This window comes from Labrus mixtus, chromosome 22 (assembly GCF_963584025.1).
Source record: "Labrus mixtus chromosome 22, fLabMix1.1, whole genome shotgun sequence".
In the NCBI taxonomy this organism is placed as follows: Eukaryota; Metazoa; Chordata; class Actinopteri; order Labriformes; family Labridae; genus Labrus; species Labrus mixtus.
In genome coordinates, this window is record NC_083633.1 from 6,577,835 (window position 1) to 6,592,230 (window position 14,396).

Genomic DNA, 14,396 nt, shown 5'->3' on the forward strand with positions numbered 1-14,396 from the left:
AAGACTTTCCTTCAGACATGAGGGGGACTATTTAATTGTAGGAGCCTTCAGTGATTGATATTATTTACGAGAATGTTTAACAAAAAAAGTTTCCGTCCTTAAAAAAGCCTTGATGGTCATTAGTGCCAGAGAGTTCTCAGATGTGGACATTTTCGTTTCAAACTTCATTTTTATGTTTCATCCCAGCAGCAAGTGTCTACACCGCCTTTTGTTCCCGGCAGAAATCTGTTTAAGGCATCCAGTGTGGTAAAGATGGTAAGAGGTCACGTTTTAGAAAAGCTAATTATACGGTGGGTGATTTCACCAGTCTAGGTTTTGTTTCGTAACACAGAGGCTCAGTTCTTTTACAGTAAACGTGCCAGACGACCAGGCTTGGCACATGATGGAAATACTTCAGGGAAGCCCATCCACTCACACATGTATCCCCTCCCTCTGGCTGTATATGGAAAGCTTGTTGTAAGTGAGTCACGAAGAACTGTCGCTAATGTCTGTCTGAGGTGAATCAGGCTTCCCTGGCTTCAAAACACCTCCATGTGACATTCCAATCCCAAAAACATTCAGACACATGGGGCTGGAAGTTTCCAGAACTCAATGTTCAAAATTGAAACCAAAATTATGTGCAGAGCAAGAGAATTGCAAAACACTTGCTTACCTGCTATCATTTAATGACCTTTTTACATTAATGACATTAAACATTGTATTTGATTGCAGATTAAATGCAATGAAATGGCCTCTTAACTGAAACTCTGTGACTCTGACTCTCTGACATTAAGCTTAAACTCTAACATCAATAAACTGTTTACCTGACAAGACCAAGTGGGATAAACAAGGATTTTTGTCTTGTTGCTTTAAATGCTTAATCATCTCTTATTCAACAACATTTTAAAAGATTTACATTGTGATAACTGTGGCTTGAAAACATTTTGAAGTGATTTAGTTGCGACTTGGGCCAAAGCACAACCTTGAGCAACAGCTTTGAATAAAATCTAAGATTAAAACTAACAACATTAGCAACATTTTCAACTTTATTGACTCAGGGTTCTGAACACCAAGTAATACGGTCCATACATACAGTTTCCACCTATTTGTAAAAACATAAAGCTCTTTAGATGCTCCACTATTTTCATCAACTAGTCACCAAAGCCCTGTTTCCACCAAGCCGTCCAGTTTGATACTGTTTGGTAAGGTAAACCCTTCGCTTGCTTGCGTTTCAAAAGCTTGATTGATTGATTGTGGTCATCATAATACAGTATAGTACTCAGCATCAGCTGTTCTTAGAACAATGCTGTGATAAACAAACTTTTTCTGCCTGCCATGTACCACATCAGCAGAGATAAGGTGAGTCCAAAAAGCGGTCCTGTTCATTTTGGTAGATTTATGCAATTATTGGTGTTTCCACTGTCAAAATTTGGAAACAGTACCAAAATAACCGATCCATACCATCCTACTTTTTGCTACCCTTCTGTTGAAGTACCAAGCGTACTGACCCGACCCTGAAACAACATTTAGCAAAGTAACAGTGGCAAGAAAAAACTGTCTTTAAGAGAACCAGTCTCATGTTGAACAGCCATCTGCTGGGACTGTGTTGGTCTTGGAAAGTGGGAAAGAGGGAGATGCAGACAGAAAGATGGATTAACCTGTCGGTGATATTATTCTAGTGACAATACCAGTGTGGCAAACCATGAAACTTCCATTTCAGACAAAGTGAACCAAACTAACTTTTACATACAAATTAGTCTTTTAGGTTTAGACAATACACATTTTGTTTATTTATCATGTAGTTAGTGAAAACAACATTAAACCAATTGACATGGTTAAAGGGTGAAAACAAAGACAAATGGGTCACTTTCAGCTATCCAATATAAAGATAAAGAAACGTGCATTGGTTGTACTTTGGTTGCTGAATCAAAGGAGCCGGATCATTCTTTGGGGGCACAAGCATTATCCAAGACACACATGGTGCATCCATCCTGCATTTAGGATCTCTTATTGTTTATTATGGCCATACGATTGTGCCACATCAAGGAAAGAACATGAGACGCAATGGTTTGGGCAGACAACATGAGTAGGGTACCCCGGCCCAGAATCTTTTTCAAGTGTCTGACCACAGTGGGACCAATGACAGCCTGCCCACTTCAAACCCTGCCTGTGGATTAAGTTAGCCTAACCTGACCAATAATGTTTATCATGCAAGTCCAAGTTAAGTTACTGACTGAAATCTTACACCTGACAGAAAAGGCTTCCACTCTGTTTTAAATATGTGGCATATCAACAAATTATTTCAAAAAGGGGCCACTAATTGGTATTAAAAATAGCAAAAATGACAACTTTATAAAGCAATAATTGGTTAAAAAAGAAGAAATAGAATATATATTTAAAATCAATCTTCATGGTTTGTTTTGGGGATAACATGTGGCTCTTCCTTACTCAAGTAAACAAAATAGCAGCAGGCCTAATTCACCAGACTGCAAACCCTCAAAACAAATTTAACGCTTGTTCCAAAACCAAGAGTGACATAAGTGTGACACATACGGTAGTTCCTGGATACGTGCCCACAACAGACTTTTACGAGTTGTCATGGTAACCCCTCTGGGCTAACATCTGCTCCAAACTCTAAGTAATAGTCATACCCATTGTGCTTAAACGTATACAGTAAAGCCATCTAATGGGGCTTAGTAATTATTGTTGTGGAATTTAAGCTCATCTGGCTTCCATTAAGGTCTGTTCTAGTGTATTTCCATTAGGTATACAGCTGTCTGGAAAACACCACTCCTAGGGAATGTTTCCAGGGTGGGCGCTTTCTGTCAACTCTGAGGGGCCGATGGAGAAGGGACAGAGATGGTTGGTTGCATCTTTTAGTGGTCAAGCCACCTGCTTTGTCATCACAACTTGCAAGGTTTTTGGGAGAGGAAGAAATGGTCAGTACAGTAACATGCCGTTCCATACATCTGTCATTTTACCTATGACTCAAGACCTTATAAGTCATTGTCAAATCATCACAGCAGAAGTTGCAAGTCATTTGAGGCTCTAAATGTTATGGATTCACTCGGTGGGAGGTGGTGGGGTTTATGCTCATATCATTCTTAATATACAGTCTATGGATCAAACCCACAACCTTCCAGATAAGAGATAACCGACCCTACCACTGAGCCATAATCCAAGACATATTGACATTCAAATGGATTTAATTATGTTCCAACAGCAAACATCTGGTCATATTGATTTAACTGGAGGATAAAGCCCAGTCCAAACAGGTTCACCAGACAGACAGGTTTCTATGTAAATAGATGTGGGACAAACTGTGCTCATTTATTCATGATATATGGACAGAAACTGGTCTTATGAGAGAGTAATATTTCAGTGATCTTTCATGTGGTTAATATTACAGATGGTTAACCGATATCATTTAATAACAGAATGGAGTAGACTACTTCAGTCCAGTCCATTCATTTAAAATAAACACAGATTTGTTTGAAAGTCAGTGTTGAGTACATGTCCAGACTGTACTACAAAAAATATTTTTCAGTCTAGCTTCTCTGCGGTCGTGCTAAAATAGGGACCTGAACAGGCCTTATTAGCGCTAATCAATTCACGAACCAGCATCCCTGCTTCAGACGAAAAAAAGGGCAGACAGGCCTCGGGCGAGCCAGTCCTGCAAAAACCATCAACGCTGTGCCACATTCCTCTCGGTCTAAGAGGAAAAGTGATGTTGCTTTCCCATTTTCCAGAGGCTCTAACAGTATTAGGTCTTGGAAAAGACTGAGCAGAAATGAAGTGACTGTGCGCAGTCTTGGTTCCCTGTTGACTGAATGGAATCAGTAGCTCAGTCCTTTCCGCTCAGTGATATTGGGGAAAACAATTATCCAAATTCCAAACTTCTAGTAAGGACGATGAAGACAGAAAATAGTACACAAACAAGCAGACAGTTTACCTTTGAGGTTAGATTCCAATTCTCTTTTTCTCTCTAATCATATCTGTCACTCACAGGGAGGACAGAAGTCACAGTCACAAGTTGCTGACAGTTCTTGCGCTGCATTAAAGCCTCTGAGCTGACGTACAACAACTCAGTTGCCTTTCCGTTACACGTGGGTTCCAAGAAAACAAATATACTGTACACTCTTCCCCTGAACAATCTCTTCCTGCATCATGTCCCGGCTTTATATCCTGTTTCCACAAAAAAAAAACATTGAACTAAGGAAGCTGGATGCTTTAAATAAACAGCTGAACTGTAATGTTCAGGATACAAAGCAGATGCCGCAGTCTGGATTGGATTGTGTTGCTTTAATTACTGTTACACTATCGGCTGTCAAGCTGTGGTTTGCCACTGTCCCATGCAATAATGTCGAGAAAATGGAGTTAAATCCCACGTTTGTTTTCAGAAGCAGCAATTGACTATGGTTATGAAGTTGAACAGTTCAAATGTTTTAACAGTGAACTCATTCATTCAGTGGCGATTGTAGTCTGTTGGGGCCCAAGGCCAAAAGTTACAAGGGGCCCTCCAATCACCTTTATGTTCTAGATTATAATAGACACATAACTCCTACTCATTTTTCTTCGCTGACTTTGACAAACTTTGTTTTTCACTGGAATAATGCATGTGATGCTTAGCTGCGCAATGAGAGTGATTGCTGTCAGATGGGGCCCCTCTTGGGGAGGTTTCCTACGGTCATTGCAAAAATTGCACATTTTGAGCCACTGCTGTGGTTTCAATATTTTCAGCCCTCTGGGGCCCCTTACTGGCCTGGGGCCCCAAGCAGTTGCCTGCCTTGCCTGTTGACAAGCAGTTCCTCTGCATTCATTTAGTCTCTCCAGAAATGTTTTATTCCAAAACACCAAAAATGAAGTGATAGATAAATCAATTAGACTGTTGAGTTTGGGATTTTGGCCACGACCGAATTGGTTTACTGAAGCCAGAAGTTGCCACATAGGACGAAGATCCGACCAGAGTGTGAATAGTGTATAGTGTTAGAGTGTATAGAGTTATTGGACTTTGAATAATGGCCATGTCTTCATGCCGTTTTGATGCAGTCAGATGAAGCTAAAGCTGACCATCAGCTGCTCTCTGAAAAAATTAGACTGGAGTTTTAGGCCATTACACTGCCACTTGAGGGGCTGCAGTATTTGACACTTTTTAAATGACTATTTTTGACTTCTGCAGTTTACTGTTGTTTATTTTTGTTATCATTATTGCATGATTATAAGATTAAAACAGATGTCCTTGAACTTTACAGTAGGAAGAGTTTCAGAGGGAGTCCCTTCTCTACAATTTAGAAGAAGACATTGCAATGTTCAATTTGCAAAAAGGTCAAATACAGAATCTGCATTCTGGATCTTTCAACTCAAACAAGTCATGGCTGAAATAGATAACGATGGCACACTCCCTCAAACCCCCACAACATGACAGTAACTTTAGGACATATTAATACATGTTTCCTGCTCTTTGCTGCTGATAAGGCACAGTGAATGAAAGGGTTCATGGTGTGTCAGCAATATTTTGACAGAGGAGGAAGGAAAGGCTGGCTTCTGCAGCGTGCATACCATGTACTCAGCCCACATGTCAGCACCGCCACTGTTTTCAATTAAGAACCGGTACAAAGGGAGGAGGAAGTAGAAACATCAAGGTGGAAGATGTTTTGGAACAGCTGGATGTGGCAGACCTAGACTGTATTCAAACCAGCTGTGCAAGTAGCAGGAATGGGTGGTACCATGTCGTGAATTACTGCAATATCAAACCAAAGTCTGTGATGTATTTTGTCGTCATAAACAGCTCTAGATTACAATCAGGCTGTACAGCCCCTTAACAATTTTAACCTTTGGTGATAACCAGCAGTGATTGGTTGATGACATCCATGTTTTTTGGGGGGTTTTTTATGAATAAAAGGAGAAGTTGTGCAATATCTGAAGGGAACAGATACAGTGTGTTCATTATAATCTAATATAAATGAACATGCTGTAGGGGAAAAAAGGTTTTAAACCTCAGACCTTAGCTGTAGAAAAAAGTTCCACACGCTTACATGGGTAGTTTTGTTTGATTGGATGTCTCCATTTGGATTATTTCGAAATTCTTCCATAGCAACAATCAGTTCATCCGACAGTAGGTTAAAGAATGTAAGATCAATGTAAAAGTTGGAAGCTTTTCCAGTTTTCATCATATTTATTAAGAGCAACTTCTCAGGAAGTTGTTCATTATTATCTCGGCCCCCCAGCTCTAGAGATATGTTAACATGCTTTAACCACGACTGCGGGTGAGATAAAACCGATATTATATTTGTTCTACAAGGGTTTGAACCTTTTTCTAAATGAAATGAACAATTTCAGGAGAAACAGGGGAACAAAGCAAACAGAGGGTCAAGTGTTTGTTATGTGACTCAGATAGCAGGGAGAGATCCCCTCTACAAGCTGAACAAAGGCTCTTGTATTTGGAAGCTATCTAAACAGCATTATGAATTTCGTAACAGCTCGAATAACAGTTACGTTATGTGACTTTGTCTCCTAGCTGTGGATAAATGTTTGTTTAGTCTCCTGTCTTATTAATGGGGGATTCCAGTTGTAAAAATAAATGTAGGATGACTTGCCTCCTGCTGTGGTTTGTCCAGCAAATCGTGGTTAACGCTGGTCAATAAAGCCTACACCCTCTGGTTTAATCAGGGGACGGATCCTTACTAGCCACAGAAAAACTGAGCCATCTAACATAAGAGCTTCATAAGGAAAAACAGCCTACAACTGTTTGTCAATGCTTAAACAAATAATGGAGAAGAACCTAATACGACTCCACTGAGATTGGTTGATTTTCCCAAGCTGTGTGCGACAATAAAGACAAATGTTTCTTACAGGTTAAGGCGATCAAATTATCAAACTTTCTTGGTGTCTAAGAAATATAGAATAAACTAAAACTTTTTTGGGGAGAAAAATAAAGAAACTTAACTTTAATAAAACGTAATGAAACGCCATGTACTGTAGCAACAGGAAGTGTAGAGCCAGACAGTGTTACCTTCCTTTAATGCAACACAAGATGCGAAACTGCACCTCTACTGGCAAAATGACGCACATTAATCAAAACCACAATCTTCTTTCAAAACCAAGCCAGGTAGTTTTGGTGTCTCCAAACCCAACCAAACTACAACTGTTAAACAACACTAATCATGTGTTACAAAGGCTTTATCGTACCCCCATGTATCCGTTCTGCCAGCCTGTAATCATGGAAATTAAAAGAAACCACATAATGTTGTGTTTGGCCTAAGGCCATGTCATGTATTTCCGAGATGTAAAGTCATTTAAGAGGGTCATAAGTCAAATGGGTCGAAACATCTAGGGCTGCTTTAATATACTTTTAGTCTGTTGGATGCAGCATTGTGAGCTGTAGGTAAGTGTGTAAAGACAACATTGGCAAAACATTATAAAGTCTTCACTGATGATTTGTGTGGCCTATTCATGTATCTACAAAACAAAGAGCCACTTACAGTTAGTATTCACTTACCACCTGATGAATGTCCAAAACTCTTTTAGCTTTTGTCGATATGTTTCATGATTAATAATCCTCTGGTGCATTTTCCACTTCCCACAGAGACACTGAGACGACACTATTCCTAAAATAATAGCTGTTCTTTAAGTGAAGGGCAGATGATTCATCAGTGACTTATTAATCGGTTCCACTTCCTGCAAAACATTATGAGGAGATAACATAGCGCTTCAATTGTTTTGGAAAGAGAGAAAAAAACAGACTGGGGTAACCTGACAGTGTGATGTCATTTCTAAATTTAACCCTGCCTGAGTCCCTAACCCCTACCATTGTGTGACGTCAGCACCCTGTGGGCCCTTAACACCCATGACCTTTGACCTGCTGGTGAGTCACTGGTTCTCCCTTGACTATCTTGCTTAAAATTAACTTTTCCTCTCCTCCTCCCACACACACCTTCCCTTTGCGGCTTTGGTTTCTCGGAAACGTTGGTTTTTTTTTTTTGTTTTTTTTTGTTTTTTTTTACAGTTTTCTGAGCAGAAAAAACCCCACTGGAATGATTTACTTTATCTCGCAAAAGAACTCCACACGAGGCAGATTAATGGGGCACACTGCGCTACTAAGAAGGAATAGTTTATGGAGGAGACGTATGGGTAAACACACCTCTCGGTTTGTACTCGTCTCTTAAAATAGTGCAAGTGGTTATCTGAGAAACAGATTGTGCCTTCGACTTCAATGTTTCTTACAGCCCATGACTGCATTGTGTGACCAATAAAAGAAATATGAGTTTCCTTTCTTATTGTTTTGGTTATGAGTGTTGGGTATAGCGATATAGTTCTACTAAACCATGTTTAAACAACAGTTAATAGACCACATAGGTTTCTTATGTTAGCTGTGAGAGTGGGACTAGCTAGCATGTTGGTATCCCAACACAGTAGGTTAGATGCAGGAAAGGCTGAAAACTTGTCTATGAGCACAAAAATACATTTTGCCAGCCAAAATCAGGTAGTTAAGGAATATTCATTGATTCAAAAAACAATAACAAAACATTCGAATCACGTAAGCGCTGTTAGTATACACCACTAGAGGCAGTAGACAAAACACAAGACTGGTCTGTCCACTTGACACGTGTAAGTCCAAATCAATCTGATTTTAGCTCTTTTTTTTGTTAACCTCAGATTAGCTGAAAATTGTCCTCTATAACTGTCAGCTAGTTGCTAATGTTGTCTGTCTTAAGTCAGTTGGTTTATCAGAGCTTTTGGCTTAAGCTGGTGTAGGCAACTTCAGAGAACAAGCTGTTGAAAATATCCAATCCCAAAATTGCCAAAGCCAGTCCCCCAACAGAACAAACTAGCTTTAGCTAGTTGCTAACTTTGTGTGTGAGCCGTCCTAGCTTTTTAATGCTCAGGTAGGAAACTTTGCAGAACATGTAAGAGTACGCTAAATGTTGAAAGAGTCCAAAAGCATAATTAAAGAGGCCACTCCCTCAAAATGCATAAATGTGTTTTGGCTAGCTCAACAAGCTTTAATGTGAGTTTTAGCTTATTGAAAACGGTTTATAGAAACTAGAGCAGGGGCAGAATGTGCTCAGGTAGATGGAAGGCAGGTCCATTGGCAAGTGAGTCACCCAGTCATTTGATATGAAGGGAAATCATTAGAGACATATAATTGCAAGCCTCAGCTACTGGTTTGTTCTTTAGGAAATACAATTTAACAATTTCACAAATATTTCATAAATAGCTTAGAAAGAATAAATTCCTTACACTAGCTTTAAACAGCTGCATTTGCTCATGAAAAGTTGATGAGGACACTACACTAATCTCAAGTTAAAATCTTTAACTGTTTTTTACTGTGCTCAGCATCAAAATCAGTTTAGGCATTCCCTCATTCTTAAGGAATTCTGAATGCTATTTCCATGCTGTCATATTCTGGTGTTTATGGTTAGGCCTGGCCCCATGCTGTAATACAACCTAGTCATTTTGTGGGGTTTCCTGACCACACTCACACCAAATATGTACAGTAGAATGCAGAAGGGGACCCTGCGTCTGAGCAGTGAGTGCTGTGGTTTCATTTGGCCCACTTGAGTAGGAAGTTACTGACCGTTCATCATATTTTAAAGCTCGGGGAGTCCCATTGTGAGCAGGATCATGGGTCAGGGCTGTGTTTGTGTTTCCTTCTCTGATGTCTTAACTCCACATCAGATGACAGACGTGCTGGAGAAGGAAACTGGCGAACATCTGTTGAAATGTTTAGTGGAGTGTAAAGGCTTGACGGCTAACCAATGTGCTACCAGAACCTGATATCACTTCCTAGAGGAGTCATGTCACTCAACAACCAATAGCTCACTCTACTGATAGCTTTCTGACATCTTTGGATTCATTTCCAATAATTTCACCTCCATTGTCAAGATATAAGCAGCAATAAAGGCCAAGGGTATCTAATGTCAGGTCACGCAAATGACTTCTTAGGGCAGTTGTGTCCATTCTGCTCAAATTAGGTTTTTGTTGGTTAAACTACTTGCTGTCATCGAGGAAGAATGCCTTACGTAAATGGGCTTATACTATTTTCTGAGTCCATTGGCATGTTGGGAAAGCAGGGCATACAAATGCAAAATGACATCAAAGTTTACTGAAGGTAGCATTAGACAGCTCAGATAACATCCACTGTTCCACCACATAAACCACTGTGCAAAATCAAACAGCAGACAGACACTAGCTTGTGAACATAGAGAAGCATTAAGCAGCTAAATGGCCAGATATCAGAGCAATATCTTTATCCGGACTTGTGTGATACCCTTATTACATAGTTTAATATTTAAAAACATGGCTCTGAACAGATTTCCCTGCCAATTGGACTCACAGCATTAGTACTTCAAGAACAAAGAAGAAGCTGACAGCGGTATAGAAGAAGAAGAACACCTGGGATAACGCTGGACAGCAGTGAAAAGAAGTTGAAGGATAATCCATGATAAGAGGTGAAACCAACACCAAATAATTACCTATAAAGGATATGTCCAAATCACATTCATAGTAGTAGTCAGTTTTGCTTTCAGTGGACAACAGGTGTTTCTTCTCTGACAAGTCAGACACCCATAAATCTGGACAAAGATCCACCCCAAACCACAAGATCCAAATATCCCCTCCCGACCTAAGAACTGAGGTCAACACTCTTTGCAACTCGGAAACATCCAATTACTTTTTTCCTCCTTTGACTTGACTTCCACTACCGGTTGTCCTCACAGCGCAGAGCTGCAGAGTTAGGGTCGACCTGTCTGTCCCAGTTAACTAGAATGGCATGTGGGCTGTGCAACAGGGCCATGTGAGTCAGGGCTGGGCGCTCTCCCTCGCCGACCGTTCCTCCCGGCGGTGCTATCTTTTCAAGTTTCGCCTCTTCCTGTGACTCTTTAGCGGCTTGTCAGTCGGATGAAAGGTATTTCCTCTGAGTCACCGCTCTGTTCCCTTTTGTCAACTGAGAACCACGCAGGCTTTAAAGACCTCCGGAACACAATGCTGTTGTTTGCTCCCCCCGCGGCCAGCCAGCCTCTAAACAGGCCTTTTACTATAATTGGACTTTTTCAGATGAAATGCACTTTGCTCTGCTTTATGCTTACAGTATGTGTTGGCCTAGTTTGATGACATCTTCTCCAGAGGGTCCCAAGTTTCCTTGATTTTGCTTTGGTTGCGTGGATCAAAATCATGGTGACAAGCTGTGAGAGACCCACATAACAAGAATATTCTGGACACTCTTCTGTTTAATCTTGTCCCATTTCTGACTGGAGTCATTTATTGATGACTGGAAAGTTAAAGTAGAGCAAACAATTTTTCACAGAAGTGGCCCGGGCTTTGATTGGTATAGCTACAATGTTCAAACCTAGGGACCTTGTTGTTGGGCTGAGGTATATGGAGGAGGGCTTCATTTCTCTTATTACAGTCTAAACTATTCTGTGTGGACAGCTGGAAGCCAAGAAGACACATTGATCCCACACACATATGGTGAGCAGCTTTCCCTCTTCAACTGTTCACTACTTAAGGGAAATCAAGCTTCATATACTTTTACAAAGTGCACTCTAGTTTTGTCTTTATCTGACGCCACTTTCCAATTTGCCTTTTTGCTGTTTTTTCTAGAAGGTCTGTTGAAATGCACACAGGGAAGAGTTTGACCTTCATGCTTCCAGTCCAGATTAGGGATCATTTAAACAGACAGATATAAAACACATGTGTAAGTTCATCCTCTTGATCATATACAATGCTATAGAGCTAGTGAAAAATCTAAAACCAGTCATGGAGAAAAATCAAGGAATAGTGTCCAAAATCATGACATTGATATATAGCACTCTGGCTTGTGGTTTATTTTGCCATGATGTATGTCGGTAAAAAATAGCAGCTCATGACAGAAGCCATTCACCTTTTATTCTGAAGAACTGACTGCGATATGTTCTACTTGAGGTGATCTTTAGATCAGAGATATGGTAGAATATATGACCCTGTGATGTACAGTTAGATTTTAAGATTGTTAGCACTCTGAAGTTGATTTGGTAGAAATGAAATTACAGTCAGCAGCAAGTATCCAATTCCTCAATATTACACTGCCATGAGCTCAATCAGAAATGCCTTTGAACAACTTCCTGTGCAATTTTGGATGGAGATATAAAGCAGCCATAGACAGTTTTGGATGTGAAAACATAAAACCTCAGCAAAAAATGTAATGGCAAACAATGCTGCCCTACATACATGAAGATACACATTCATTGGCCTTCAAATCTTATAAAATGTTTTTACTGATTCCCAACTGTAACCTTACTTATGTTGTTTGGCTTTTGTTAGAAACCCAGCTAAAATCACTCAAAATGAAAATAAAAGAAGTATAAAGTATCCTATCCAGGTGTTGTATTTTTCTGTTATGGTTTCCAAACACCCCTAGCTTCTTTGGCAAGCTAACAAGTAGCTGACTAAAATCATCACCCAAACTAAGAATGGAGGCACAACTAAAAGAAGACAACTTTGGAGTATCAAGGTGCTGATAATGTCCTCTAATGGTTAGAGGCCAACAGCGTCCCAATATCTCTAGCAACTTCAGTTTTGGAAAGCTAACACGTAGCTGTTGGACCCAAACTAATCACACAGAGAGGAAAGCAGTGTACAAGCTAACCCCAAAATCATTCAAAGCATTTCAGTTGCATAAATGAATTAAGGGTTAAGATGTTTTTTTGATCAAATTTCCTTTAATTTCATTCATGAGTATTTAAGGACGGACTTTTAAAGATATAGATGCAATAACATCATCCCTAATTTGGTCTGTTTCCTTCTCTTGGCCGGGTTCAAGCTGTTATCTGAGGGATATATGTTAGGAATGTTAGACTGTTTCACCTCTTAATGTATGAGTGAAGTCATAAGTTATGGTGCCCAGTGAGTGATTCACTCTTCTTCCAGTGGGTCTGAACCTGTTTTCATCCCCATATTTGGGGGGAAAAAAAGGATGTAAATCCACCTGTTACTCATGCCAATCTAATGTCTAACTAATCTGCTGGTTCAGACTTTAGATTTGAGGCTGAAATAATATCTGACCAGGCATTATCAATGGTTAACGACGGTCGAGCAGCTGCTGTGTTTCCACTAAAGCTGTTAGAGTCATCCAACCTGCTCTGGACATGCAGCCAAGGCCGTAAGAAAGGACCTGCTTGGTGATGATGCTGAATTTCCGCATATGTTTAATGTTCTGTTATCACTTTAATTTGGAGTGAAACCAAATGTGTGTTGATGAACAGTTCTGTCCCTGAACGCACCACCGATAAAACAAAAGCATGTCCAGGGTAAAAATGAAAGGACAAAAAGAGTGTGGATGATGAATTCTGGCTGTAAGTCTGAGTCATGGGTGAAGGTTGAATGGAAACCATTCATGACATTTCCTGTGTATTATTCTAGTCAAAAACAATATATCCTGTTTGTTCAGTCTGCAAAGCAAGGGAGAATTGTCTCATGAGGCCTACAATAACTGACTTCAGTCACTTTAACAAGTATTTCTTTTAAATCAAACTCACTTTAAAAACTTTTAACACAAGCTTATCAGCACCATGCTCCGTACAAAATAAAGTGTATTCTGGCCTTGGGGGCTCTTTAAACCGAGATAACTATTAATGAAGGCGCATAAAGGGTCAGAGTTCCCAGACCTGATTATTACGGGCTTGCTTATATAACTTTGAGAAGCGTCAACTCTTAATAGAGCTCCCTCAGTCTCAGCAGATAAGCCTCTATCCAAAAGAGATAACGCTGCTCCAGTCCGAACCACAAAAAAAAAAACAGCCAGGAGGAAGAGAAGGGTGTTTAATTGTCTAATGTGACTGGTGGTGCTTGAGCCAATTCATTTTAAAATGAAAGGCACCAAATTAGTCTGTGAGTGAGGTCTGCATGTCCACAGAAGCAGCCACAGGTAGAACTGAAATCATGTCAGGAAACGTAAAAGAAAAACTGAAGCCTTGTTTAATCTTCACACTTGGAATCTGGCTGCAAACTGTATTCAATACAGTGTAAGTATTACTAATACTAACAAGGGGGCGTCAGGAGGGTGGGCAGCATGACTAAGTGAGACTCTTCAAGTGAGACTAGGTGAGAAGTGGGCAAAGAAGATAATGCTCTTTACAAAATGGAAACAGACAATCTTGCGTAACTTTATTTCTAAGACATGTTTCCAAGTTTGTAAATTAACTGGATCTGAAATGATTAAAGAAATTCAAGAAATGAATTAATGAATCAGTACGTTGCAGTTGTAAAATAAAAAAATGATTCTAACTATGATATGGAGGGACACTCAAGACAAAGTTAAGTATTATGCTGAGTTCAGGGCTGGGAACTGGATGGTCACTGGTTCAAGTCCCGTTACAGACCGAGTTCTGGAAGTAGGGCTGGTAGCCGGAGAGGTGCCAGTTCACTTCCCTGAGCGCAGC

At 40.0% G+C, this 14,396-nt stretch overlaps 1 protein-coding gene across 1 annotated transcript in view; it reads right to left on the minus strand.

The window, feature by feature from the left end:
• syn3 (synapsin III) overlaps window positions 1-14,396 on the minus strand; it is a 114,000-nt gene that overhangs the window by 22,090 nt on the left and 77,514 nt on the right. The window lies entirely within an intron of this gene.